We start from the raw sequence: 12101 nt of genomic DNA on the forward strand, positions 1-12101 counted from the left end.
CAATTAACCACCAAAAACCCTGGAGCTGTGGATCAAGTGCATCAGGTTTTGAGCGAAAAAGCTAAAGGACAGGCCCTGAGTGCAAGCCCCATTACACACGCACACACACACACACACACACACACACACACAGCAGAACTTTGATATTTCTCCATCCACCAAGATTTTAAGCCCCCTGAGATTCAATATGGACTCTTCAAAAACATGACAAATAGTACTATAAATTACCTTTTTCAAAATTTAGAACACATAAGAATTAACTAGGAAGTTGGTTAAAGTGCATAAATACACACAACCATCACCACCACTTGCCTAGTCACTGTTCCCATGATCACAATTTCAGGCATCTCATATAAGATATACAAATCTGAAAAACCCAAAGATTTCTTATTTGTATAATCTACCTGTTACATTTTGAGAAGGGTTGCCAATTCTTTTCTGTAGCTGTTTTAATCACCCATTAACACTAGGGGAAATTAATTGGCAGTCAGAGTATTGAAAGTGATGGAAGGTTATTTATAATAGACAAAGGATCAACACAACATAAATTTATTTCTAAAGCACACCAAGTCCAATTGCCAGAAAAGTGGCATCTATCTGTGAACTGGTGCTAGGGAACTTTCTGCCATCATCAAAACATGGTTTCTGAGGGTTGCCCCTAGCACCTACATACCTACGTCAAGGGAATGGTCTACCAAAAACAGAGAATGAGAAGAATTACATTGGGAGTTTCGTTGGAAGGACCAGGTAGATATTTCCACTCAGGTGACATTACAGACATGGCCCCACCCGGGTGCAAGAGAGCTGAGAAATATAGCCCTATGTTTCAGGATCTGCTCCCTAGAAAAATTCTTTACTGGTAGGTAATTTGGACTTCTTCTTTTTTAACTTTTTTTAGGGGAATATGATTTTATTTTTAATAAAAATTATATGTTCTAAAACATTCGACATGGAAATTTTCACTAAAAGTAGGAAAAAGAACCTAGATGCTTAACACCAGGATAAGTACATCATTGATACTTTAACTGTGACTTACTGAATGTATCTTCATGTAACACCTCTATAATAGGACATTTCATACTGTGTTCAAAGATTACAGGGAAGGGATACTAAAGAAGTAGAGAATGCTGAGTTCTGTGGCACAGAAGCTAGAAAGGAACACTTGGACAGTAGCAACAGAACAACAATAATTAAAACACGTTAAGAGTTTTTTTTTAATGCCATCAAATGTGTTAAGACACAGCTCACAAATGAATGAATACCAGAGAATTCATAGGACTACAAAGCTAGGAATGTAATTTGATGGTGAGATTTTTTTTTTTAGTCATGACTCTCACCTCACTGTTCTGTATTCAGAGGACTATATCAAAAGGTCATAATCTCATTATAACCCCCGGTAGTGGTTTTTGGATTAATGAGACAAGATTTCAATACCAAACTGCACCAAAGGATTTCAAACTGCCATCCCCTCTACATCAGTGGCTCATGAGGCAAATAGCAATGTGCACAGCCTTCGCAGGAGTCAGGTGTTGTCCGTGTTCCCAACCTGGGATAAGCAGCTTCATTGGAAGAAGCAGGGAACTTGCCTTTATGCCTTTATGGACTTACCGGTTGGTATAATTATGAGGGCGTTTTGCATGCTTTTTGTATAGCATACAATCATCCCTCCTACATCCTGGAAAACAATTTGTAGACCATCGTAGTTATAATGTTTTTTACTCTGGTGTATTATAAACACGGTTTTGTATGCACTATAGCTCACGAAATATTTTTTTCATTTAGATGAAATAACTTGTTTTTTTAACTTTTAAAACCAACCATTTATTTAACTTGGGGTAACATAGCTCGTACAAGTGGGAGTATATATTAAAACAACGAATGAGTAGTTGTCGCTAGTTACATTCACAAAGACTTAAGAGATTACTTTTAGATTGAACAAAGATGCAGATTAAAAACACTTGTGTACACTGCTAACAACATTGAGAAAGTCATCTCACTCTGCCTGAAAACATACACTTTGGGAAATCCATCTCTTCAAGAAAAGGTACAATCTTTAACCAGAATTTTATGGGCAATAGACAAATATAATCTGTCAACAGGGCAATAGCTGTGTACATTATACACAGTATATCCATAGTATGTGATACATAAACATAGAAAGGCCTACACATTGGAAGGAATATTGCTGTGTACCAAATGGACCCATTAAACTCTCCACAGCAGCTTACGTATATGGATGTTTAGAAAGGATACGTGAACTAGATGCATCTTAATCTGTCAATATCCTTTACGCAGATAGGATCCAGAAAAGTTGGGCAAATTAACTTTTTTGTTATGAACATCCTGTTTTATTTTCCTAACCAATAAACAAAAATAAGCACATAAAACGAAAACTGGACTTTTAATGAGAAGGTTAAAAAGAAAAAAAGATAAGTTGATAGCTCAAGAAGGTGGTGAAAACAGAATCAGAGCAGCAAGCACCTGAAAAAACACAAAAGAACTAGGGATAAAGTAGCAGGCTTTGACTGAAAAACAGAAATAGAATAGAAGGTCTCCCAAAATGACTTTGCTCATATGCAGTTATCTGTTTTATGTTTCTTTACTATATTAAAAGTAAAATCCAGGTACATTATATACATTAGTTGCAGTCCCTGATAACCCAAAAGCAGCTTAAAAACAAAAAGACTTTTAAGAGATGCCCTTTTACTATGACTTACAGGTTACCCCAGAATAGAAAGTAACCATATTCAGATGAGTTAGGCTATTAAAAGTAACAATGGCTACAATGTTGATTAAAAACTCAGTCAATGTAGTATAGCACGTACAAGCAGCACACGGTGCCAATTTTATTTGCATCTATTATTATAGTACTCCAACTCAAATTACACCTTTGTCACAGCCTTCGCTAAGTCTTGAACTAGTGCAGAATTCAGCTGTGGTAGAATGCTGATGTTAGCATGCCTAGATGTCGCATACTTGTTTTGGATAGTCATGTGCTTTGTAAGCCCCTGATTGACCAGGACTATGTTCTTAGCCAGCTACTGCATCACAAGAAGAAGAGAGTCCTCAGTGTATGACAGGTAATGTTTGTGTCCATTTACCATTATGAAGAATTTTCAGTGCTAAACAAAAAGCTCCCGCTGCAATTTGAGAAGGAGGAAAGTGCATCATTTTGTAGCCAAACATAGTTCCATCAGGTATTTGGCCAATGTATACTGTTCAACATCAACCTCTCCAATTTTTGATGCTCTACAAAGGAAGTACAGGGGTAGTGGGTGGCCCAGACCAAAATTCAAAACTCTTAGCATCTTCATTTCCATCTGGCTGATTTGGTGCTTAGTATAAGTATTGTTATCGCAAAAGCAAAATCACCAATTTCCAGAGGATGCATTTCCTCATATTTGCTTGCAATAACCATGGCAGTGACACCAACCAGCTACAGCATTTTCTTGGGCACACAATTATTCTGCATGAATCGATGGAAACAGTCGTGTACATAGTATCTTGCAGCAACTAGAATTTCATTTGAACCTGCATTAGCGGTCAGTTAGGATGGCTCTCACGTTTCCAGTGATTTCCCAACCCAGCAGGTATTTTGGTCTGAAGGACTGTTCTTCCTCAAGTTGTCTTAGAGAAGTGTAATTATCATTCACACATTGACTACAAAGATTTGGATCAGCTCCATCTCCTGCATCCACATCATTCACTGCAAGTATTACATCAGAGAAAGCCTGAATGTGCTGGGGCACATTCAGATGTTTCCATTGGGCTTGGAGAGGGAGTTATCAACCAAAATAGGTTCAGGGGAAAGTTTTTCTTCTTTAGCAGGCTCAGGCTCAGGCTTGGGTTCAGGTTCAGGCTCTGGCTCTATCTGAGGCTCTTGTTCTATCTCTGGCACACTCACAGGAGCCTTTGCCAGGGGTTTTCATAGCTTTTTAGCAACAACTTTTCCAGTAGCCGAAGCTTTTACTTCCTTTTTCAGAGGTACTCTGGCCTGTAGCTGTTCACTGGTTTTTATTACCAGCTTCTCCAAGAGAAGTTCTTGGTCTCAGCCCGGGTTTAGAAGCTTGCATGGGCTCAAGCACATGCTTTGTGCCTGCCATGGTGAACTTGACCTTATTTTCCACATTAATTTTCGTGTTTCTGGTGACCCAGAGCACCAAGTTTTCCTCTTCACCAGGCAGCGGCTTGGCGGGCAGAGGCAGAACCAACCAGGGCTCACAGACCAACAGCCATTCCTTCTCAGCACAAATAATTAGTGGAGAGTATGCTCCAAAAACTATGGTGATAGCCAATGGGGTGATTTTGAGGCAATGGTGAGGACATGCAGCAAAAAATTAGTCCCAGGTTTTAAAATGCTCTCCTCAAAAACTACTACATCCTAATCCATGTGTTTCCTTACAAGACAAAGCAAGTAGCTAAAATTCAAAATAATGTGACTCTTAAGGATCTTGAAATGGGAAATAATCCTAATTTACCTGGAGCAAGCCCCAAAACTCGATTATTGTTCTTAAAGTGGAAGCCAGGGGACTTTGTACAGAGAAACTCACAGGAGAAGGTGATATGAAATGGAGCTAAGAAGCTTTGAAGATCTGGCCCTGAAGATTAGAGTAATACAACCACAAGCCAGGGAATGCCAGCAACCATCAAAGCTGGATGAGGCAAGGACTAAGATGCACCCCACAAACTGTGAAAGGATCACAGCATTTGAGATCACCAGGGTTCTCATCTCAGACTTCTGGCTCCCTTTACTGTGAACCCACAAGCTCATGTTCTTGTAATTTGTTACAACAGTCATTGAAAACTAATACAAAGCCCAAGGAGATTCAGTAATTTTCTCAGTGAAGGAATGGAAAATGTAAATGCCTACCCTTTCGGTGGAGACTTCTCCACTGAAGGGCTAGGGATAGAAGATTAGTAGATCAGAAATTTTATTTTAACTTTTCCCATCACTCTGGCATAAGTATTTAGCAGCTTCCAGGACCCCAGATTTACAGGAGAAAAGCAAGAATTTTAGGGCACTGAGCTGGCATCCACCCACATCGCCAGCCAAATACATGAGTCAGCTCACAGCAGTGAGCTTTGCTGGCCAAGACTGCATGATGAGCCAGCTGTTTAGGTCTTTTTCTTTTGCTCTGCTCTAGGTTTGCAGATATTTCAGCATATTTTTCAGCTAAAGAAAGATTCTGGGGTTTGGCAGGCAAAAAAGTCTATAGAGATTAATGACCCTTTTACAAAGGGGACCTAATGAATTGACTGGAATGATGAATATGGCTGAAAGTCATGATTTGCTGCACAAAGGCTCACTGAGCAGTCAAGTCAAGGGAATCTTCACCAAGTCATTGACTCCTGTGCCAGTGGAGGGTGTCTTGTCCTTGCTGTTTCCACTTCACAAGGATACTAGGATGCATTCTGCTTTTTTAAAGCTCAGAATCAAAGAAATGCCACAGGGGTTCCGAACTTCAGGCCTCTAGGGTATCTCCAGGAAACCAGTGGGCAGGCTTAGGAGTAGTGTGGGCTGCGCTAGTGAAGGAGTTGCTTGAATCTGAGAGCTCGCCCTTTACCATGGACTCAGTTACACCAGGAGGCTCCCTGAAGATAAAAGCACAGTGCTTCTTGTCAGAAGCTATGGCTTACGTCCTGACTGCTAAAATCTGATCATTTCAGTCATACTTCTTGGCATACAACTTTTTATGTTTTTTAGATGATCTTTAATTAGTTGTACATTTTTCTCACCTGTAAGAAAAGAAAAATGAGAGTCTACACATTTTAAATTAAAAAAAATATCTTCAAGTAGTTGGTCAAGGGGTTTCAATTCAGCATGTCAGTTTTTGAGTAAAATGCATCTTGATCAATGGCGCCACCTTCATCATTCTCCCCATACCTCCCAGCCCCACCCTCCCCTCAAATTACCTGGCTCCATTTTCATGTATGTACATTGAGTATTATGATTGCCATTGTCCATCCTTTTTTTTTTTTTTTTGGTTAATTGTGGGACTTGAACTCTGGGCTTGAGCCTTGTCCCTGAGCTCTTCAGCTAAAGGCTACCACCCTAACCCTGGAGCCACAGCACCACTTCCTGTCTGCCCTTTATCTCCATTTACCTTCCTTCCTGTCTCTTGACCATTCCTAACAACATAGGTCTAAAATTCTTTCCCAGTTCTGACATCTGTGATTCTGCAGATAGGCAATTAGGACCAAGACACACAGATAGATGTACTGAGTACAACCTTCAGGACAAATATGCATGTCTGGAGTACATTGACACAAAGTCCTCTGCCTTGCAGGTATTTACAAGCTGCATTATACATCTAACAATTGGATATTTTCCTGCCACTTCTCAGCAGAGTTTGCCTGCAGTGTGACTCATCAATCTATTGATTTCAGAAGCAGGCATCCACTCTGTTGGGAGGAAAGAGAGACATCAGTAAAAAGAGAAAGCTCGTGAGACCATACAAATATTATTATGCAGAAGACATTGTTTTCTTAACATATAAGGTTTTAAAATCTATAATCTTATCCCTAGGTAGTATTTTTTAATTCAGCTTAGAATAGCAAGAGCAAATAGCAAAAAAAAATCTTATAATTGAAAATGAGATAAAAATGTAAGTTCAAATTCAAAGGCTTCTATTTTACCAAGTCAACTAATGAATTTGCTTTCTGATAGGAGGCATTAGCTTTTTATGGGAGACAGGGGATTACCAGGGGCCAGGAGAGTAGCTTAGTGGTAGAGTGCTCCCCTAGCATGCATGAAGCCCTAGGTTCGATTCCTCAGTACCATATACACAGGCACTGGCATTGTGGTTCAGTTGGCAGAGTGTTAGCCTTGAGCAAAAACTGTCCAAAGACAGTGCCTAGGCCCTGAGTTCAGGCCCAGAACTGGTAAAGAGGAGAGGGAGAGGGAGAGGGAGAGGGAGAGGGGGAGAGGGAGAGAGGGAGAGAGGGAGATAAGGAGGGAGGGAGGGAGAGAGAGAGGGAGGGAGGGAGAGAAGGAGGGAGGGAGGGAGGGAGAGAGAGAGAGAGAGAGAGAGAGAGAGAGAGAGAGAGAGAGAGAGAGAGAGAGAGAGAGAGAGAGAACTATTCTGGTATGATCCTGGCTCTTTCATGTACTAAGGATAACAAGGGGAAAAATTAAAACTTCTCTGATTCACTTTCTCTATATCATACATTTTAACTATATAATATATAATGTATAATATAATAGATACTACAATATTATATGTAACATATATATATAACAATATATATGGGAAATTAATACAAATGGAGAGAGTGACTTTCCTGACAATGAAAGAGTAAAATTAGAAAGATAAACGGCTAAGTGAACATCATTATATTTTATTGTTTTTGTTTGACTCTTATTGTTTTTATCTTCTGATTATAATTGATGGAGCAATGTCCTTAGGGGGCAGAAGGAGCAGATCCGGTAAGTAAAGTTAAGAGACTGACACTGGAGAATCTCAGTAAGCTAATGTGAGACGGAAGATGAAGATGACATGAACTAGGAGGAATTTTTGCACCAGGGTCAAAATGCATTCTGAGAAGTGAGGATTGTGAGTGCTGGATGCTCAAGGAATGTCATAATTGTCCCAACAGTTAGGATATAAGTGAATTTATTCATTTTTCCCAAGGGAGTTCAACTGAGACACAAGTGAAGTGAGTCCCAGGGTTCAGAGAGGTTGGAACCAATGGATTTGTAGGCTACAAGACTCTGACACTGTAAACTTCCTCTCTGTAGCAAACTGTATCTAAGCTGAAAAGTAAAAAGTGTGGTCCAGCTGTGCTTCATAACTGGAGTATACAGAGTGATTAGAGAGGAATACTTGATGATGATGATGATGATGATGATGATGATGATGATAATGAGGATACAATAAATTTACTCTATGCCACAGAGTGGTCTACTTTGGTCAGGATTAAGAACGTGCAAAGTTATGCATTAATACATGAACAAAACTGTGTCCATAGCAAGATTTATTTTGTTCACTATAATTACTAGTCAGAGTGACTAAAACCTCAAATTTGAGTTTGTTTTTCTAGAGATGTTTTGCACACATTTGGAAGTAGCACTTTCATTTTCCCTACCTCATCAATTGTTCCCACTTTCTCAGTTAATGGTGTCAACATTGACCTCTTTGTTCAGCCAGACCTAATTGTTCAAAACTCCTTCAAAACTCTTCCCCAATCGTTAGCAGCAATTGTCATAATCAGAAATCCCTTCTGAATCCAACCTCTTTTCACCATTTCCTGGTCCAAACACTGACAGTTTTTGTTTTTCATTTTTTTTATTGGAACCCTGAGCAATAATTTGTCAAGTCCTATCCCCATTCAAGCCTTCATTTTCACCTCTATTATTTCCCATCTTTATTACTTTCTTTGTCTCCATGATTGTGCTTTTTTCTCCTCTGCATTGTTCTTTTGATAATCACCCCTTTAAAACAAAAATTACATTATGTTGTTTACAATCCTACAATGTTTTTTTTATCACTATAATTAGAACCAGCATAGATCTTGGCTTTGAAAACACTCAATGGTCGACCCTGGCTCTCTACTCCCACTCACTACCATCTTCCCTTCCATTTACCACATTATTCACATGATCCATTTTCCTGTGCTTTGAACTTTCCAAGGCTTTTATTGACTCAGATATTAGATTTTGTAGTTCATTCTACTTGAAATGATTTTTCTCTTCACTGGCTTCTTGTTATTTCTACCAGTATTACCATCTCAAAAAAAAGTCTTTTTTTTTTTTGATCCACCCACCAGAAACATTCTTTTGCAACTCCACTGCTTCCTGTCCCTCTGTGTCCCATTAGCCTGGTTAATCTCTTCAGAGCATTTACAACAGCCTGAAATCATCTCATTGTTTCTATTGCTTTACATTGCAAAGGGTTCTCCATGTCTGCAAACTCCATGAGAGAAAAGGGTTTGTCTCATTTACTGATACATCTCTAACACCTGTAACAAGGATTCGACAAGCAATTGCTGAATGGAAGAAAGAATGATGAAATGAATGAATGATCAATATTAAATGATCTAAGGATGAAACTCAATGCCCAAAGCCTGCACTACAGCACCTCTCTTATACTCTATTTCATCATGCATAAACTGGAAAAGGTAAGATGACTCCATTGATTTGCTATAAAGATTAATAGAGTTCTATTTATAAAATAGCTCTGGAAGTTCAGAAATACTGTCAGATCATAGTTGCTAACAACATGTATTTGTATTAATGATCTGTGTATGCAGATTCCCCGTGTGTTATAACTTACCTTCTAAAAAACAAACAAGATTTTTATGGTTTTTAACAGAGTCACTGCTCTGGAATAGGTTTGCATTTTAAGAAGAGTCATCCATTTGCAGGAAAAGCGAGCTTAGAAAGAGGAACAAATACAGTACTGGAAACTTCAATTACTACCCAAAGAGAGATGGATTTTTTTTAAGGAACAGACTAGATAGAGCCTTAGGTTTTGTGTTATTTCTTTTGGACTTTGGAGAGGTTATTTAATGCTCAATTTTAGGGACCTAACCTATAGAGAGAGCACACTAATTTCTCCTCTAGAGATTTGTTGAAAAGGTGAAATGAGGCCCAGCTCATTGAGCAACTGAGAAATTGTGTTCACTTTCCATTTCCCTTAATTTGCAAAGTCCGATATAACAACTATCTCTTTTCTGGAGAAAGGAGCCCCAAACAGGGTGTCCTGAAAGAGCCTTTGAGTTTGAGTTTGATGAGATGAAGATTTAGAAGGAAAGGTCAGAGCTGAGGTTGATGCCTTCCTGGGCATAATAGCTAGTCTTCAGTCAGGAATCCCAAGTGAGAATCTACAGGCTGGTGAACGCAAAGGAAATGGGCCTGCCTGCTGGTCTCATCAATCCAGCTTGGGTTTCTTTTCTACAAAAGATTGTTCCAAGCCATTGGCAGAGCTCTTACCTTCCAAATTCAGCATTTATAGATTTATACTTATGTTTGAAACCAGAAAGGAGGTTTTCAACATGCAAGCGCCATTCAAGCATGAACTCTCTCAATTCAAGGGGTAAAAAATGCTAATGGAAATATACCCAGTACATGGAAAGTTACAGGGTTTTCTACCAGATCCAATTTTCAAATCTGTTCAAAGGATTGTTTTAATTCATCTGGAGGTTCGTGGTGAATGGTGGAATTCATTTCTAGTTGACAGAACTTTTTCTCTTTGTTTCTAGTCTAGCTGCACTTTGTTCCAAATGGAGCATAGTATTTTCTCAGAATTAACTCCTTCTTTTTATTTTCTGTATAATATATACAGGGATTTCAGTTACATTCGTCAGGTAGTAGGTGCATTACTTCTCACACATTGATACCCCTTCTCATGTTTTTTGCCTCATTTCCTTCCACTCACCCTCTCCCAATCATCTTATTTTTCCCCCTTCCCTTTCCTATTTCAAATAAGCAACTGTATATACAATATACCAGGTAACAAAATCAGATACAGTAATAATATGAGATTAACCATAAAGGCAAAAAAAAGAGAAGAGAAATAACATAGTACATTAAGAACAACAATCACACAAGATAAAGCTCTTGTTTCCATATTCTAGAGATCATTTCATTTAGTCTTATCTCTCAGATTTAATTTCTAAAGGAATACCTACATATACTTAATAGCATGAAGAAACAAGTGTGCCATATAAAGAGACATCAAATGAGCTACTAAAATTATTTTTTTAATGACAGTATATTCTGGATAAGCCAACTTCATCTGAATCCAAAATAGTGAGGCAGGCATAGAACAGGGTCCATGTTTGCCAAAGCCTCTTGCCCTAGCCCACAGATTCGTCTTGCCTAGTGAACATCCCCAGGATGCTTCCAAGTTCCCTGCTCCATGAGAAACAAGCCCTGGGAAAAGGCCAAGGAGCATCATACCATAATGACAAGAACTCTTGATCCGCAAAATAAAATTCTCCTTAAATATTCCCTGAGCTGTCAAGTGAACTTTCAGGACAGACCACTAAGGCATCCTGTTTATATACTACATATCACCAATATCATTTTAACAGAATGTTTTGTGAGGAATGGACGTGTTCAATTGAAAAACTGATATGACCAATACCCACCACTCAAAATGCTTCCCTCAACCTCAAATTGTCCCAGATATCATTCTTATGGCCTTGGCGTGCTTGTGCTCAGGCCTGCTCAGAGGCGCGAAGCACATTCCTTTACTCTCACTTTAGTAAACCTGGCCTTCTCTCACTCTTGTGCTTCTCCCTCAATTCTTTGTTTAAGATGCCAAAAACCTGGAATGACACCTAGCTCAGATCATCATGCAGTAAAACAATAGGTAAGAAAGAGCAAGGAAATCTGAGCCAGACTCAGTGGTCATAAAGTATTGCCATCATTTGTGACAGGTCACCAAGCAACCTGTTCTGACATCAAAGGGGGAACACTTGTTTCTTTTTTCTTACACGAGCTCTAGGCCTTTCAGAGCTGCCCTAAAGCGAGAGTCGGAGGAACTGCCTTTATTATCCCACATCCAAAAATGTCTATTAAGGACAAATGTCCTGACAAGAACAGATGACAAATATTCACTTTAACTTACATATCTAACAGATTGTTCAAACAGTATTCTAGGGAGGAATACAGGCATACCTCTCATGCCTATAAAACAAACTCCTTTCCTGGTCATGAGAAGTAGAGGAGAGGAGAAGGGAGAGGAAAGGAAATCTGTTTTATTGACAGTGGCTGTAATTGCAGAAAATGCTTGAGGGAACTCTTTCTTGAAGGCAGTATAGAGATTGAAATCTTCCTGTGTATGGGTAGGGTTGAACCTGAAGCAGCAGAGCAGATAAGTACAACAGCTGGATAAATTGGCATCAAAACAGTGATTTGTGGTGTTTCTAGGTTATAAATTCTTTACCGAAGTGCTCAGTTATGGAAATCGGATCTGTTTCCCACCACTGGTGATGACTAGATGGTAACACTAAATGTAAGAGCACAAAGAATCCAGATTGGTTTGCTACACCTCCAATGACTAGGAAAGCACTTGGCCTTTAGCCCTAATTACATGATATTCAACAAGGAACTTTCTAGATGCTTGGGAAAATTAACCACCTCCAAGCCTTTCAGT

At 39.1% G+C, this 12101-nt stretch overlaps 2 pseudogenes; both read right to left on the bottom strand.

Annotated features, from left to right (window-relative positions):
- Positions 1-2605: 2605 nt before the first annotated feature.
- Positions 2606-3472, bottom strand: LOC150057812 (G2/mitotic-specific cyclin-B1 pseudogene; annotated as a pseudogene).
- A 64-nt stretch (positions 3473-3536) lies between these two features.
- Positions 3537-4334, bottom strand: LOC150057813 (G2/mitotic-specific cyclin-B1 pseudogene; annotated as a pseudogene).
- Positions 4335-12101: the final 7767 nt, after the last annotated feature.

This window comes from Megascapheus bottae, chromosome 10, assembly GCF_031878675.1.
Source record: "Megascapheus bottae isolate mThoBot1 chromosome 10, mThoBot2.hap1, whole genome shotgun sequence".
NCBI classification, from domain to species: domain Eukaryota; kingdom Metazoa; phylum Chordata; class Mammalia; order Rodentia; family Geomyidae; genus Megascapheus; species Megascapheus bottae.